The sequence below is a fragment of the Felis catus genome, chromosome F2 (assembly GCF_018350175.1).
Source record: "Felis catus isolate Fca126 chromosome F2, F.catus_Fca126_mat1.0, whole genome shotgun sequence".
NCBI classification, from domain to species: Eukaryota; Metazoa; Chordata; class Mammalia; order Carnivora; family Felidae; genus Felis; species Felis catus.
In genome coordinates this window covers 42,994,750-43,010,835 of record NC_058385.1, presented here as the reverse complement: position 1 = coordinate 43,010,835, position 16,086 = coordinate 42,994,750, and the positions used below count along the sequence as shown (strand labels likewise).

Genomic DNA, 16,086 nt, shown 5'->3' with positions numbered 1-16,086 from the left:
CATTTTTAAAGTGTACAATTGAGTGGCATTAAGTACATTCACAGTATTGGGCATCCATCACCTCTATGTAGTTCCGAAACATTTCATCATCCCAAGAGGAAACCCTCATTAAGCAACATCCTCACCCTTCTTCTTCCCCCAGCCCTGGCAACCACTAGTCTTAGCTTTCTGTCTCTACATACTTACCTTTCTGTATGTTTCACATAAATGGAGTCATACAATATATGCCCTTTTGTGTCTGGCCTTTCACTTAGTATAATGCCTTCAAAGTTCATTCATGTCAGAGTATGTATCAGTACTTCACTCTTTTTATGGTTGAATAATATTCCATTGTATGAATATACCACACTTTGTTAATCTATTCATTCACTGATGGACATTTGGGTTGTTTTTATCTTTTAGCTATGGAAAACAGTGCTTCTATGAACATTTGTGTACAAGATTTTGTTTGAACACCTATTCTCAATTCTTTTGGAAATATACCTAGGAATGTTTTTAGACAGCCAGATCTAGTTACTCGGCAAAGACACATTTATTCATTTTTCTTTCTGAATTGGTGTGTAGCATCTTGGATGTGATGGGGCACGTGAAAGGAGACCCATATGGTTCTCCCATCCCAACAGTTCCAAGTGAAAGTGAAAGTCACGATAAGTGTGTGAGCCCTGGTGGGCTGCCACAGTGCTCCTGAGGAATAGGTGCTCTAGTTCAGTGCTACTCAAAATGCAGGCTGGGGGCCAGACGATGGGGGGTGAACAATGTCGTACCAATCAGCAGGCTGGAATTTTGAGTAGTGTTGCTTAGCACTGGTAATGTGCTAAACACTGAAAAAAATCTGGGGAGGTTTTGTGATAAGACTAATGGAGGTCCAGGAATCTTGGAATGAAGGCTAGGAAAAAAAGAGGTCTTTTAGGTCTTTAGGGGTCTGAGTGTAGGTTTCTATTAACCTTGTATGGCAGCTGTGGGCCATATCTGGAGGTGGAGAAAGGTCGAGAAGAGTTTATACTGCCTTCCATGCTAGCAGACCTCTTCATGCCATTTATGACTCAGGCCTGGCTTAGTGGATTGATGGTTACCTGGGCAACAGATGTTGTATGGCTCTCATCGATAGTTCTGCTCTGTGTGTGACAACTTGGTCGGGACCGCTGGGCTTTGCAATGTTCTTCTGAAACAGTTGGGGCTCTTATCTGGGATTTGCTCCCAGTTTCATTACAGAAAGCTGATCCCAAAATTACACACATGGCCTGAATGCACCTCTACTTCTGTTTCCTGCAAGAAGAATAAAAGTCATAAAAAATAAAAAAACGATTACAAATGGAGAAAACAACTCCCTTGATGAAATGGATAGAAATTCATTTACATATTATTTTTTGAATGTCATATATTTAAACCCACAGGAGCCGCTGGAAGGATATTACAAAGATATTGCAGCCAGGAAAAGAACCCAACTACCTGAGAAATAGTTGTTCCTCTTAATAGGATGTGGAGATTAATCCCAATTGGGTATCAGACATCAGCCAAGTACTCAAAAACCACTGAGGCAGAAAATGTTGCAGGTTTTTAATCAAAGTTCTGGCTGGGTCAGAGTGACGTTCCAGGTTAGTTCAGCCTCACATTAATGCCCCAGCCCGAGTTGGGCAGCCTTTACCATCTTTCTTAACTACAGAGTGCTTTAATTAGTGGAAAGCAGAGCAAGCAGCTGGTATGAATCTGTTCGGCTGTTAAGTTTTCAATGCCAAAGCCCAATTTTGGGCACTTCTTAACTAAGCTTTCAGTATCATTCTGGAGTCCCAGTTTGGGGTAGTCTGCAAGTGCTTATCAGCAGCAAATGGTGAGATTTCAGCACGTGACCAAAAAAGAAAAAATTCTGACCTTGAACTCAGGTCCTGCCCCTTGGGTAAGCATTAGCTTCAAATTTTTAGTGGTAGGATTTTCAGGTTAATACCTTTTTCTCCCTAAGTTCTCAACTGAGAATTTGAGAAAATTCAAATCATCTTTTTTGAACCTCTGGCTCTATGACATTCTTTTAGAAACCCCTGTGGCTCTTCCAGATCTGTTCTTTTCTTCTATGTGGCAAATAGGTTTCAAATCTGACTCATGCTGATCCTGGAGTGCTGGATTGAGAAAGATTCTAAGGCCACTTCAGGGTTCAGAAACCAACAATGCCATGAACCTGCCTCAGACATGGGAAGGGATTCCTGTATCTGCCCTTCTGTCTGACTTGAAGTCCGAGGTGGATTCCTACTCCTTGGCCCAGGATCCCATCCTCCAGCCACCTGCCCAGATCTGCCTCGTTCCTTAGCAGTGGGATGGAGCAGAATGGGTTTGGGTTCATACTGACATAGATTCAAACCCTGGCTCCTTTAATCATTAGTTTTGTGACTTTGGTGAGAGAATTAATAAAAATACTGTAAGTAGAATATCCAGGAGAAGACCTGGCTTTAGCAGGTGCTCTAGAAATTATACTCTTCTTTTATAATTCAACTTGATCTCGCCTTTGGAAACTATTTCTGGCTCTCTTAGCTCCCATGGCCTCCCACATACCCCTCCACTATGTATTTTCCCATTTTCCTGTGATTGACATTTTCCTCATCTCTCTCCCCCACTAGACTGAGCCATTTGGAGTGTTTATATTTGTTGTTCAAGAAATGCTGCTTGCTGATTGCTAAGTGCTTCTGAACTACTGCTCCCTACCCATCTGCCTTATAAAGTGAAGATATCTGTGCCTGAGAGATGAAAAGGATCCATTCGTAAGGCTCCTTCAGCAGTGTCAAGGGCAAGGTAAGCCCTGGCAGCATTAGCTCTTCCCAAACAGAAATGAGCCAGCAACACAGAATGTGAGGAGAGACTTGGTTGTTTCCAGACCATCAAACTACAAAGGAGCTCTTCCGCACTGCCATATGGCCGGCGAAGCCAAATGCATCCAGCGACGAGCATCATGGTGACATACTGTGCGGAGCTGCTCACTGAGTCGCTGGGATGATAGGACTTTTGATGATGCTGGAATCAGAATCCCAATGGGGGCAGCGGGTGATGTTTCTATCCAGCTGCTCTTCAGCAATGCGAGCCCTCTGTCAAACCCTTAACCCTCCTAAATTCCGCTTGAGGGGCTTAAGCTTGGCCTTGGGTGACCGTATAAAGAAAGCCATGAAACATTCTTTATGCCAGACTTGAGAGTGGGGAATTGAGCAGGAAATTTCTTACTATATTTTCTGGACATTCAACACTGTGTCCACCCCCAAGGTCCCTCCCGGTTCTCCCTTAGTGGGGCGGGGGTGGGGGGGTCTACTTACAATAAAATACTACGGGAAGTGATTGGTTTTAGCTTGAAAGAGGCTAGCTAATGTGGTGGGTGCCACATAAACGCAGGCAAACAGGACCCCGGTTAAGGAACGGTGGGAGCCCTGAGAGATGGTCTTCACTAGCTCCACCGCCCAGGAGCAATGACAGGATGGGGCTGGAACCCAATGGAGATGAGTGTGGAGACAGTGAAAGGGTAGGTGGCCAAGGAGAAGCGGCTTCTGTGTGGCCATGTAGTATTGAGGCAGCACTTGCTGAAAAGTGGCCCAAAGAGAAGGTAAATAAATATTTACACCAACCTTTGGGAGCCACATGTGTTTTTGATAAGCCGCGAATAAGACTGGGGATAGATTAAGAGGATCCATCTTTCTAGACTCTGAGGGGCCCAGTGGCAGCATTACATGGGCATATCTAGTTAAAAAGCAAACCAAAACAAGCCAAAAAGCAAAGGTCCTGATATCTTATCTACCAAAAAAATTCTCCCTCTCTCTTACCCATGCTGTAATAGTAACTTTTACTACAATCTAGGTGCTGTTCAGTGCCTCACAGGTTTTTAACGCATTTAATTCTCTAAGTATTATCATTTCACCATTTTACAGTTGAGGAAACTGAGGCAAAGAGGGATAAAGTGACTTAAGCAAGATCACATGAGCTCATGGGGGCAGATCTGGGATTGAGAGCATCAGGTGTCTGAGATGAAGGTCTCAGATCCTCACCGCTGGACACCACTGCCTATCCTCAGCCATTACGACCATCTTCTAGGTGCCCCCTTTAGTCCTGAACAGCCTCACTGCCCACCCCCACCCCAACCATGCCCCGCTGCTCCCCTCTCTGTAATCTCACACCTGTGCAAGGAGTGCCCCAAGGTGACTCTCCTGTTACTTGGTGGATCCAAGACTAGATCCAAGACTAGATCCAGACTAGACCAAGAGCATGAACTTCACCTCATCATTATTTCTGAGCTCCCTGAATCCATTTAGTGACAGACACAACAGCACTGACCAATGTTTGACAGATGAAATGAATGAATAAAGATATAAACTTAGGGATATGGGAGAAAACCGGGGCCTAATGGGACACAATTGGACCTTGTAATAATAGTCATTCATGTTTATTGACCACTTGCTTCGTTCCAGGCAGTGTGCTGAGCATTTTTCATGCATTCTCCCTAAATCATTAGCACCACCCTATAGGGTAGTACTGCTATTCTCCCTACTGTAATTTGAGGAAAGCAAGGCTTAGATTGAGCTACCCAAATTCACACAGCTACTAATCTACAGAGCTAGGATGCCAACTCATATCTATCTGATGCCAAAGCCACGGATGTTGACCTTCTCGATTTTTTGCTGCTGTTCAAATCCCTGCCCTGTTTGTCTAAACTTGTATATTTGTTATGGGAACATAGCAGAGGGTTTTCCAACTGCAGTTTTGAAGTCCTACCATCTTTCCTATAATCTCCCTAAAACAATTCTGCACATGGTCATTTTGAAAAAGCTCTATTTTTTTTTTTTACTGGTGTTCCATAATCATTGCATTGTTACTACTGCTAGTCGGTTCATATTGAGCTCTTGCTGTATACAACTCTAGGTACTTTCAGTATTTAAATGTATTTAATCCTTTCAACACCTGCATGAAGAAGTTACTTGTATTCAGTTCGTGTTACAAATCAGGAAACTGAGTCCCAGAAAGGCAAATTAAAACTTGTGCAAGGTTCTTCCACTGGTACGAGACACATTGGTATTTAGTCTCAACCAGTACGGTGCCAGAGCCTGCGTTCTCCATCACTGTGCTAACTTGACTCACCAGCATTACAGGTGAGCTCCACCTCCCTGCCTGTGGCTGCCAATTCTTCTTTTTTTTTTTTTTAATTTTTTTAAACGTTTGTTTATTTTTGAAAGACAGAGGGAGATAAAGTGTGAGCCGAGGAGGGGCAGAGAGAGAGGGACACACAGAAACGGAAGCAGGCTCCAGGCTCTGAGATGTCAGCACAGAGTCTGACACAGGGCTTGAACTCACGAAAGGCTGCCAATTCTTTAATTAGATTAGGGTCTTCAAAAGCCAAGGCTATGGGCTCGATCTCTGATAGCAGTGGTCTGCACCTTAACACTGCCCAGATGCTCTGCAAACACCTCACAGATCTAGGCCCTTGGTTACCAAGGAGACCAGGTGGGGATGGATCAGCGGTAGTCTGCCAGCTCCAATGGGGAAGCTGCTTCTGAGAAAAGGTCAGAGCTAGCATCTCTGTATCATTAACATACCCATTCAAAACTCTATTGGTCAATGAATTTGGCTTCCTTGTTTCTCTAAGTGCTAAACCTGTCCCCGCCTGGCTTTATACGCACAGAACATTGGTTTTCACATCCATGATTTGTTGAAAGCGTCAAATTCCACACTGGCTGTTTCATCAGAAGGGTGAATACTGTGTGTCCAGATATTTGAAGTGCTTGTACTAAGAGTGTTTTCCACTGAAAGCTTTGGAGGTTTGGGGGCAGAGCCTAGAGTAACAGGGATGTTAGAGCTGTCAGGGGCTTTAGGGATCAAAGTCCAGAGCCATTATTATTTTTTTTTTTAGAGATAAGGGAGGCCAGATTGCCCCCAGCCTGTATCCAGGCAGCTAGTGAACAGCAGAACCAGGACAAGACATCCCATCTGCCATCAACAGGCTGACTGAGACTGAAGTTACATTGCTCAGAACACTTCGGGAATTTATTTGGGGCTCATCAGCAAAGCCTGGGAATTGAAAATGGCTATTTCATCTTTGGAGAGGAAAGAAGGAGGTGCCATCAAGGCATGAGCCTCTCTACAAACTGAAGTGAAAAATGGATGGACTTTCTGGCCACCTTGATCAATCAAGGTAATCAAGAGGAAGTTACTTCCTCAAATATCCAGGTTCTGTATTAGAAGTAACTACTCTAAGTATGTTAACTCTATGTAACTCTGTGTAACTACTCTGTGTATTTCAATATGCTTCTATAGATAGGAGCATTTTGAAGTTTTTTTTTTATCCTTGACTACTAAGAAAATTGTCCCACCATTTAGTAGATCTTATATGCCGTTATAAGATCTTTCACAAATCTTTGCATGCAAAATAAGTCTGTCATTTAAAAAATAAATTTGTAGTATGGGGTTTCCATTTGAGGTAATGGAAAAGTTATGGAACTAGATAATAATGGTGGTTGTACAACATCATGTAAGTGCTTAATGCCACTGAATTGTGCACTTTAAAATGGCTAAAATGGTAATTTATATGTCATGTGTATTTTTTCATAATAAAAATATATTAAAAACTTAATTGCTATAAATAATAAAAAAGCTCAGTTGCAAAAAATATGTTTCATTGATTTATTCAGTGTGTGCGTGTGTACATATGGGGGGGGCAGGAGTCAGTCAGTCACCTGCTATGAGTCAGGTGTATATTTAAAAAATATTTGAAAGTACTTGCTTACTGTAGGGTGTTATGGAAATGTAAGCTGTATGTTTGTGTATAAGCACACATGCATTTGTGAAATGTGCTGGATACTGTCTATTCACTCTTCACCCTTCTCTACCTTGCTTTGTGTTTTGGGAGTCTCCCCTAAAGGGACTGCAGCAATGGTTGTCTTTACCACTTGGCAACCAACATATACTAGTTTTGGCCAATGGGAGGTGCCAGGAGAAGAAGACAGGAAGGGCAGAGTGAGGTTGGGGTATATATCCCCTCAACTCCCTTGCTGGCAGGTCATTGTAAATTGGTTGCATCCCTCCACCAAAGGTCAAAGCTTCTTGTGGTCAGCTTTCTCTTGCAGCTACCCTCACAGAGTTTCAGAAAGTGCCCTCTCCTGTTTCCCCTTCTGGCCTAGGGTGGTAACAGCTACCAGCTGTGGCTAGCCCCAGAGTGCTGCTGTCCTTGTTAATTCCCTTTAGCCCCTACCCACATGCTAGACATGACCCTTTTATTAAATATACTCAATGACCATGAATGAGTATGCCATCAAATTCCTGCCGGAGCTCTGCCAGTACAGGGTGTGTGTGTGTGTGTGTGTGTGTGTGTGTGTGTACAGCCTGTATAGCAAATGGAAGACATTTTCTCTGCTTCAACTCATTATCTAAGGCAATTGGAAGTGCATAACTTAAAATTTGCCTGTCTGAGAAATCCAGAAGGATTCAGAATAGAGAGAACTGAGTTTTAAAGATTCTTTCCACTTAAGGTTGCTTCTAGGTGTTTTGGGGTTTTTGTTTTGTTTTGTTTTTAATCTTTTTTAACATCATGTCTCATGCTTTAAAAGGTGACTCTACTCCAAATGGGTTAACATTCTCTCAAACTCCCATTATTGTAGAAAAAATGGACTTTGAATTAACAGAGTTTTGAAGTATTCAGTATCTTTTATTATAAAGCAAGAAGGCACCATTTAAACTAGGGAATACTGATTGCTTAAAACTACACTCTTTTGAATAAACCTATATTAGCTTAATGAAGTTTTCCTGTGATTAGTATAATTTACCACAATATATTCAACCCCCAAATTATGGGTATTATACACATGAAATACAGCACTGGTTTAAGGCAATTAGTTTAATCACTTTCCTGATGTGAAATGAAGCCAGGACACTACCGAACAGGGCTGCCCATTAGCGCACTGCATGAAAAGGCCAGCACTCCTTATTGGTCCTTGTGGGACACAGCCTTACTTTCTCATGACAGCCTCTGCCCTTTCCACCCACAGCACATGGCATTTTATAAAACAACACCCCATAGACTGGTGCCTTGTTACTGTTCATCAACATCCTCGGGCTGTGCCGTGTAGGCCTTCCTCATCACACACCTGGACAATTGCCAACGTGCTTTCTTGTGTGCTCATGCACGGTGTTCAGGGTGCCTGTGCCAGAGCAAGGCTTAAAGCCGGCCTGCACTCTACTCACCAAGCCTCTGCAGGTTGCTTCTACAAAGAAGAGGTGACTTTTTCTAATTTGTTCAAAAGTGGAAACAGCAGCCCAACTGCTAAGGGTCTCCAGACTGGTGTCTCTTCCTCTAGTCTTGCTCTCCTTTTATTTACCCTTCTATGAGGACAGATTTCTAAATCGCAGGTTTTGAAAGCACTGATGAAGTAAATGGGACATGATGCAAATAAATGGAAAGATATCCTATGTTCATGAATCAGAAAAATTACTATTGTTAAAATGTCCATCCTACTTTAAGGGATCTACACGTTCAGTGCAATCCCTATTAAAATTCTAGTGACATTTTTTCACAGAAATAGAAAGAAAATCGTAAAATTCATAGGGAATCACAGAATAGCCTAAATAGCCCTAAATAGCCAAAGAAGTGTTATGAAAGGAGAACAAGGGTAGAGGCATCACATTTCCTGATGTCAAACTATATTCTGAAGACATAGTAATCAAAACAATGTCGTTACTAGCATAAAGCCGCACATAAAGACCAATGGAAAGAATAGAAAACCCAGAAATAAACCCTTACATATATGGTCAAATGACCTTCAACAAGGGTGCCAAGAACACATAATGGGAAAAGGGACAGTTTTTTCAATAAGTAATCCTGGGAAAACTAGATATCTACATACAGAAAAATGGAATTGGATCCTTATCTCACTTCATATACAAAAGTCAATTCAAAGTGGATTCTTCAATTCTTAAATGTCAGACCTGAAACTCCTAGAAGAAACTCCTAGAAGAAAACATAGGAAAAAAGCTCCTTGACATTGGTCTGGGCAATGAGTTTTTGTATATGACCCTAAAAGGACAGGGAACAAAAACAAAAATAGTCAAGTGAGATTGCATTAAACTAAAAATCTTCAGTATAGCAAAGGAAACAATCGACAGAGTAAAGAGACAACTATAGAATGAGAGAAAAATCTTGCAGATTTGATAAGGGGTTAATTTAAAATATAGATTCAAACAACTCAATAACAACAACAGCAAAAAAATAGCCCAGTTAACAAATGGGAAAACGATCTTGAAGAGATATTTCTCAAAAGAAGACATACGAATGGCCAGCAGATACAGAAATATATGAAAAATGCTCAACATCACAGATCATGAGAGAAATGCAAATCAAAACCACAATGAGAGACCACCTCACACCTGTAAGAGTGGCTGTTAGTTATCAAAAGATAAGTGTTGGCGAGGATGTGAAGAAAAGAGACCTTTGTGCACTGTTGGTGGAAATGTAAATTGGTATAACCATTATGGAAAATAGTATGGAGGTTTCTCAAAAAATGACAACTAGAACATCCAGCTATGCTACCTCCAATGGTAACAAAGTCAGTATTTTAAAGAGATATCTGCACTCCCAGATTCACTGCAGCGTTATTCACAATAGCCAAGGTATGGAAACAACCGAAGTGTCCATTGAGAGATAAATGTATAAAGAAAATATGATATACATATTATTCAGCATTCAAAAAGAAGGAAACCCTGTTATTTGTGACAACATGGATGAGCCTGGAGGACATTATGCTCATAAGTGAAACAAGACAAGCACAGGAAGAAAATTCTGTCTCTACTTGCAGAGATAGAGAGTAGAATGGTGGTGGTTGGGGTGGGAGTGGGGCGGAATGGGGAGACAGGAATGGAAAGAATAAAGAAAAAGATGCGAGTTTGACCATGCTGCTTCTGCTTAAATGGTTCAATGGCCCCCCATTCCAGAGAGCAGTGCGCCTCAAATTTCCGTGTACACGTGAATTGCTGACGGTGGGGTGGGGGAGGAAGGTGGGGAGCTTCTTAAAATGCAGACTCTAATTCACTAGATCTGGGGTGGAGACTGAGACTCTGCATTTCTAACAAGCTCCAGGTGAGGCCAACGCTTCTGGTCTGCTGACCACTTTGAGTAGAAAGGTTCCAGAGCAGTTCTGTCCAACAGAACTTTCTACAGTGAGGGACATATTCTCTACCTGGACGGTCCTATATGGTAGCCTTATGTGCCTAGTGAAACTGGCCATTGAAATGTGACTCATGTGACTGAGAAACTGCATTTTTAATTCTATTTTAGTTCTTGTAGATTTAAATAGCCACATGTGGCTAGTGGCTACTGTACTGGACAACACATCTGTAGAGAGAAATATCCACATTCTCACTATGACATACAAAGCCCTCCTGTGATCGGTCTTCTACCAACATCTTCCTGCTCATTTTGTGCCCTTCCTTGTTTCTTATTTTTTGGTATAATACCATGAAACTATGATAACTTTCCAAACACATCAGTGGTGTCCATGCCCCCCCCCTTTACCCATGCTGTTCCCTTTGCATGAATGCCTTTCTTTATGATTTATGCCCCATAACGTCACATCTGCTTTCCTGGTCCAGTCTCGGTACCCCCTCCTTCCCTGACCATGTCCTGCTAACAGCAATCATTTACCATCTACAGGTTTTGAAGGCCCTTCACACACATTATTTCATTCAATCTGTGCATTCAGCCTGGTGTAAGAAAACTGAAGATTGAAGTGGTTTGCCCAGGGACACAGAGCTAGAAAGCAGACAGTCATGAATTCAGATGCAGGTCTGCCTGATTCTGAAGCTGATGCTTTGCCCCCCCCCCCCCCCACCGCCCAACACACACACCACAGTGCCTTCTGCTGACACAGTGCTGGCATATGAAGAGCACTAATCATACAGTGGTGAAATTATTCGTCCACAGTCTCTCTTTTCCATGGGATTGTAAACTATTAGAGGTCACAGACTAGGTATCATTTATTTCTGTATCCCATGAGCACATCACGAGTGCTAGATTGCTAGATAACTGTTGATGCATCAATACGTATGCTTCCACTTTCCAAATCCATTGTAAAATCTGAGCATGCAGTGACTGAGTTTTATGTCCCCGGTGTGCTAGGTGCTCAATATGCTGCTCATAAGAGTCTGAACAAGTGAATTACGAACTAAATGAGTATGTCAACTATGGGCAACATTGGCAAGGATTTTGTTAGAAACCCAGCGGTAAGGATTCTTGCTAAGCAGCATTTGGACTTCGAAATAAAACTATCCTTTTCATTCTCCTCATAATTTACAGAATGCTATTTTCCCCCTATGCTGTGTCACTTTCTATCTCTTGAGTTACACTGGATCTAAATTACATATTTGAATTCTGTTCATGTACATTAACAAATATTTAACAAATCAATCACAAACAAAACTCAGGGCTAGGTCCTCAGGGATATAGACTACAAATTGCCTCAGACATGTTCCTTACCCTTAGACTAGCTAAGCTTCATGCAAGAGAGAGATGGGTACCCAAATAATGCCAAGGAGAAAGCAAGGAGAGAGAGCCAGGGGTGTGGAGGGCTGACTATGGAAGCAAACTGCAATAATAAAGTTTTGATGTGTGATTCCCTTCAAATCTGCCTAATTAGCGTGGCGAGTGTTCTCCTGAATTAATGTCTTGTAAGGTGCACTTTATTAAGAATGTAAGAAGACAGGAGTGTGTAGGCGCTGCCGGCAGGACCCAGGAGTATAATCGGTACGACCTTCACAAAGGGAATTTGCAGTACTATTCAACTTATTTAAAAACACGTATGCCCTTTGTTCCAGCAATTCTACTTGTAGGAATTTATTTTTTTTTCTCCTCATTTTTATTTTATTTTTTTTATATGAAATTTATTGACAAATTGGTTTCCATACAACACCCAGTGCTCATCCCAAAAGGTGCCCTCCTCAATACCCATCACCCACCCTCTCCTCCCTCCCACCCCCCATCAACCCTCAGTTTGTTCTCAGTTTTTAAGAGTCTCTTATGCTTTGGCTCTCTCCCACTCTAACCTGTTTTTTTTTTTCCTTCCCCTCCCCCATGGGTTCCTGTTAAGTTTCTCAGGGTCCACATAAGAGTGAAACCATATGGTATCTGTCTTTCTCTGTATGGCTTATTTCACTTAGCATCACACTCTCCAGTTCCATCCACGTTGCTACAAAAGGCCATATTTCATTTTTTCTCATTGCCACGTAATATTCCATTGTGTATATAAACCACAATTTTTTTATCCATTCATCAGTTGATGGACATTTAGGCTCTTTCCATAATTTGGCTATTGTTGAGAGTGCTGCTATGAACATTGGGGTACAAGTGGCCCTATGCATCAGTACTCCTGTATCCCTTGGATAAATTCCTAGCAGTGCTATTGCTGGGTCATAGGGTAGGTCTATTTTTAATTTTCTGAGGAACCTCCACACTGCTTTCCAGAGCGGCTGCACCAATTTGCATTCCCACCAACAGTGCAAGAGGGTTCCCGTTTCTCCACATCCTCTCCAGCATCTATAGTCTCCTGATTTGTTCATTTTGGCCACTCTGACTGGCGTGAGGTGATACCTGAGTGTGGTTTTGATCTGTATTTCCCTAAGGAGCGACGCTGAACATCTTTTCATGTGCCTGTTGGCCATCCGGATGTCTTCTTTAGAGAAGTGTCTATTCATGTTTTCTGCCCATTTCTTCACTGGGTTATTTGTTTTTTGGGTGTGGAGTTTGGTGAGCTCTTTATAGATTTTGGATACTAGCCCTTTGTCCGATATGTCATTTGCGAATATCTTTTCCCATTCCGTTGGTTGCCTTTTAGTTTTGTTGGTTGTTTCCTTTGCTGTGCAGAAGCTTATTATCTTCATAAGGTCCCAGTAATTCACTTTTGCTTTTAATTCCCTTGCCTTTGGGGATGTGTCGAGTAAGAGATTGCTACAGCTGAGGTCAGAGAGGTCTTTTCCTGCTTTCTCCTCTAAGGTTTTGATGGTTTCCTGTCTCACATTCAGGTCCTTTATCCATTTTGAGTTTATTTTTGTGAATGGTGTGAGAAAGTGGTCTAGTTTCAACCTTCTGCATGTTGCTGTCCAGTTCTCCCAGCACCATTTGTTAAAGAGGCTGTCTTTTTTCCATTGGATGTTCTTTCCTGCTTTGTCAAAGATGAGTTGGCCATACGTTTGTGGGTCTAGTTCTGGGGTTTCTATTCTATTCCATTGGTCTATGTGTCTGTTTTTGTGCCATGTAGGAATTTATCCTAACATAATCATCATGGCTGTGTCCTGAGTTTTATCAGCAAAGACTTTACCATAATATTGTTTATAATGATTAAAAAATGCAAAAAGACAAATTTCTAACCCAGAGGGAATTAAATAATTTAAATTCATATGAATGAAAACTACTCATTCATTAAAAGTGATATGAAACTGGGGCGCTTGGGTGGCTCAGTCGGTTAAGCTTGGTTTCCTGGTTTCAGCTCAGATCGTGATCTCAAGGTTTTGTGAGAGTTAAAGCCCCACGTTGGGCTCTGCCCTGGCAGCCTGCTTGGGATTCTCTCTCTCCCTCTGTCTCTGCCCCCCCCACTTGAGCTGTCTCTCTCTCAAAATAAATACATAAACAAAAGAAATTTTAAAAACTGATATGAAACTATGTGTATTGATATGGAATGACATCATTATGTATTTTTAATTGAAAAAAGCAGGTTACAACATAAAATATGCCATATGATTTCCTAATTTGGGGAAGGAAAGTTTGAGGGTTTCTATACATGCACAGATGAAACAAAGACCTTAACACCCAAAAAGTTGCTTACAGTCTCTAGGTGATGGGGTTAGATTAGTAGTGTCTTTATACGTTTCATTTGTTTCTGTCACTTTTTATGACAGAAAAATCTATCTTAAAAAAATGAAGACACTAATCTACTCCATGGTATCATTTCAGCCTAGTCTCTACTGACAAAATACCTTCTTGAAGATCCAGGATACTTTACAGGAAATCCATAGGTGGCCAACTTCTTGGAAATGTCTCCAGTTTGGGGAAGGCACATTCTATCCTGTCATCATTCAATGTCCTCATTCCTTGATTTCCAATATCCATTATTTTCCTGTTTCTGCTTCCAAAGTCAGGTTACATTGGAGCCATCTCCTCTTTGTTCAGCTTGCACTTGAACAAGGCCCCACAGAGGTGTGCCGTCTGTAGCAGAAGTAAGCCTTCTGGTCCTCAAAAGCTGGTGGCCCAGGAACATTTCTCACTGCAGGATTTCCTTTTGTTTGCTGTGCATTTTGACAAATAGCTTCTAATCTTTTCTGTCATTCAGGTCTCTTGCTCTTTTTTTGGTAGTAGTGGTGGGGGGGGTGCTGTTGTCTCCTCTCTCTGCTGGGTCTTCCCAAACTTCATAGATGGTAAGGAGTGGGGGTCATATGCTGGGCTCTCACGAATTTGTCCCACTCACCAGGAGTTTATTAGTCGTAAAGGAAAAGCAAAGCTCTGATTAGAGCCTATTCTAGAATCCAGACAGTTCTTGATCTGTAAACTAGATATGTAAAAAAGAGGAAAACAAGCTAACAAGTAGCTTCCTGGTTCATTCCAACAAACACAAGATAGGTTTTAGAAACGTTACATTAGCTCCTTCAAGGAAAACTCATGTCATCCTCCTAAAGAGTTCTTTGGCTTTGCATAAGGTTAAGAGAGAGATTTTTAAGAAACAAAAATAAAAAATGATCCAGACCGATTCTCTGCTGCATAAGAAGTGTGGCTTAAGCCACCTGCATGTATTTTTTCACAGTATGTTTATAATGGACTTGCCTCCCTGATGCTACTCTACTTGCAGATCATGTGACAAGGAGATTCAGGAGACAGCCCAGTGCCATGGGCACGAGGAGAGAGCTGTGTCCTAGGAAGCACCAAGACTGTGGGGGTGGAGCCAGGAGTCAGGGCTCACATCCATGAACCAACTGGAATAAACCAGCAACTATTCAGCAGGTTGGTAGGAGAAGGAAATGCTGACAGCAAGGACATGTACAACTACTTGAAGGAGGGACCATCCCCAGCTGGTGTGGTAGGTGGGTCGGCCCTGCTCCTAACCTCAGGGGTAGGCCGTGTCATATGAGAGCATAACCTCACCTCTCTGTCTCAGTGATTGTTTCAGAGATGAGGAGGGACCAACTGTACGCTCATCAGCGTTATGCATTCTGACTGCCACAGAGATCGGTTCAGGCTTGCAAAGAGCAACATTTTGTTTAATGGGAAGAAAAGAGCTTTTTTTTGCACCTCACTTACTATTCTTCTATTTTGGATCTATAAAGGTACCTATTCCCTTTTTCTTTGGCTTGTCTTCCCAAAGAACTAGTACCACAAGGCAGAGTCTGTGCAGATGGTTACTGGAAATTGAGGCTAGTATAGGTGGCTACAGATCACAAGGAACAACAAGCAACATGAGATATTAACATGCTCTTCCAAGTTTCTGCGCAACCCTTCCAATCTGGCTCTCTTTTCCCCTTAGGCACAATTTCCACCATCATACTCAACACCTTCCTCCAGTCCCAACTTCCTTGCATCTTCTTTATTCTCCCTCATCTTCCTGGGTCCCTCACCTCTCCCTCTGTGCCTGTTCCATTAAACTAAAACATTCTCATCTCCTTTGCAAATGAGTTCACCCTTTCCTTGCCTTCTTCAGACCAAGGCTTAGGTTTATTCCTTCCACCCCCCAATGAATGACTAGAGATGTTTCCTAAACAGAAATTTCTTTTCTCTTTTTTTTTTTTTTGTAAGTTTATTTATTTATTTTGAGGGGAGAAGGGCAGGGAGAGATAATCCCAAGCAGGCTTCACAAACTCAGTGCTCAGTGAAAAACCCGATATGGAGCTTACCTCCATGAGTTCATGATCTGAGCTGAAATCAAGGGTCAGATGCTTAGCCAACTGAGCCACCCAGGCTCTCCAAAATTTCTTTGCTCTTCAAGAGGGATTATAATGTGGCTGCCAGTTTTAAGGTTTATTTTATCTTCAAGTATTAAAGGCAATATGATTTGCCCTGTCACTCAAACAGACATCTGCCCGAATTTCATCACATTCCATATA

At 42.0% G+C, this 16,086-nt stretch overlaps 1 long non-coding RNA gene across 2 annotated transcripts in view; it reads right to left on the bottom strand.

Moving 5' to 3' along the window:
- Window positions 1-332: 332 nt before the first annotated feature.
- LOC123383215 overlaps window positions 333-16,086 on the bottom strand; it is an 80,567-nt gene continuing 64,813 nt past the window's right edge. For both annotated transcript variants that reach the window (XR_006592723.1, XR_006592722.1), the window contains exon 4: window positions 333-1,266. This is a non-coding gene — a long non-coding RNA (uncharacterized LOC123383215). The remainder of the gene's footprint in view (window positions 1,267-16,086) is intronic.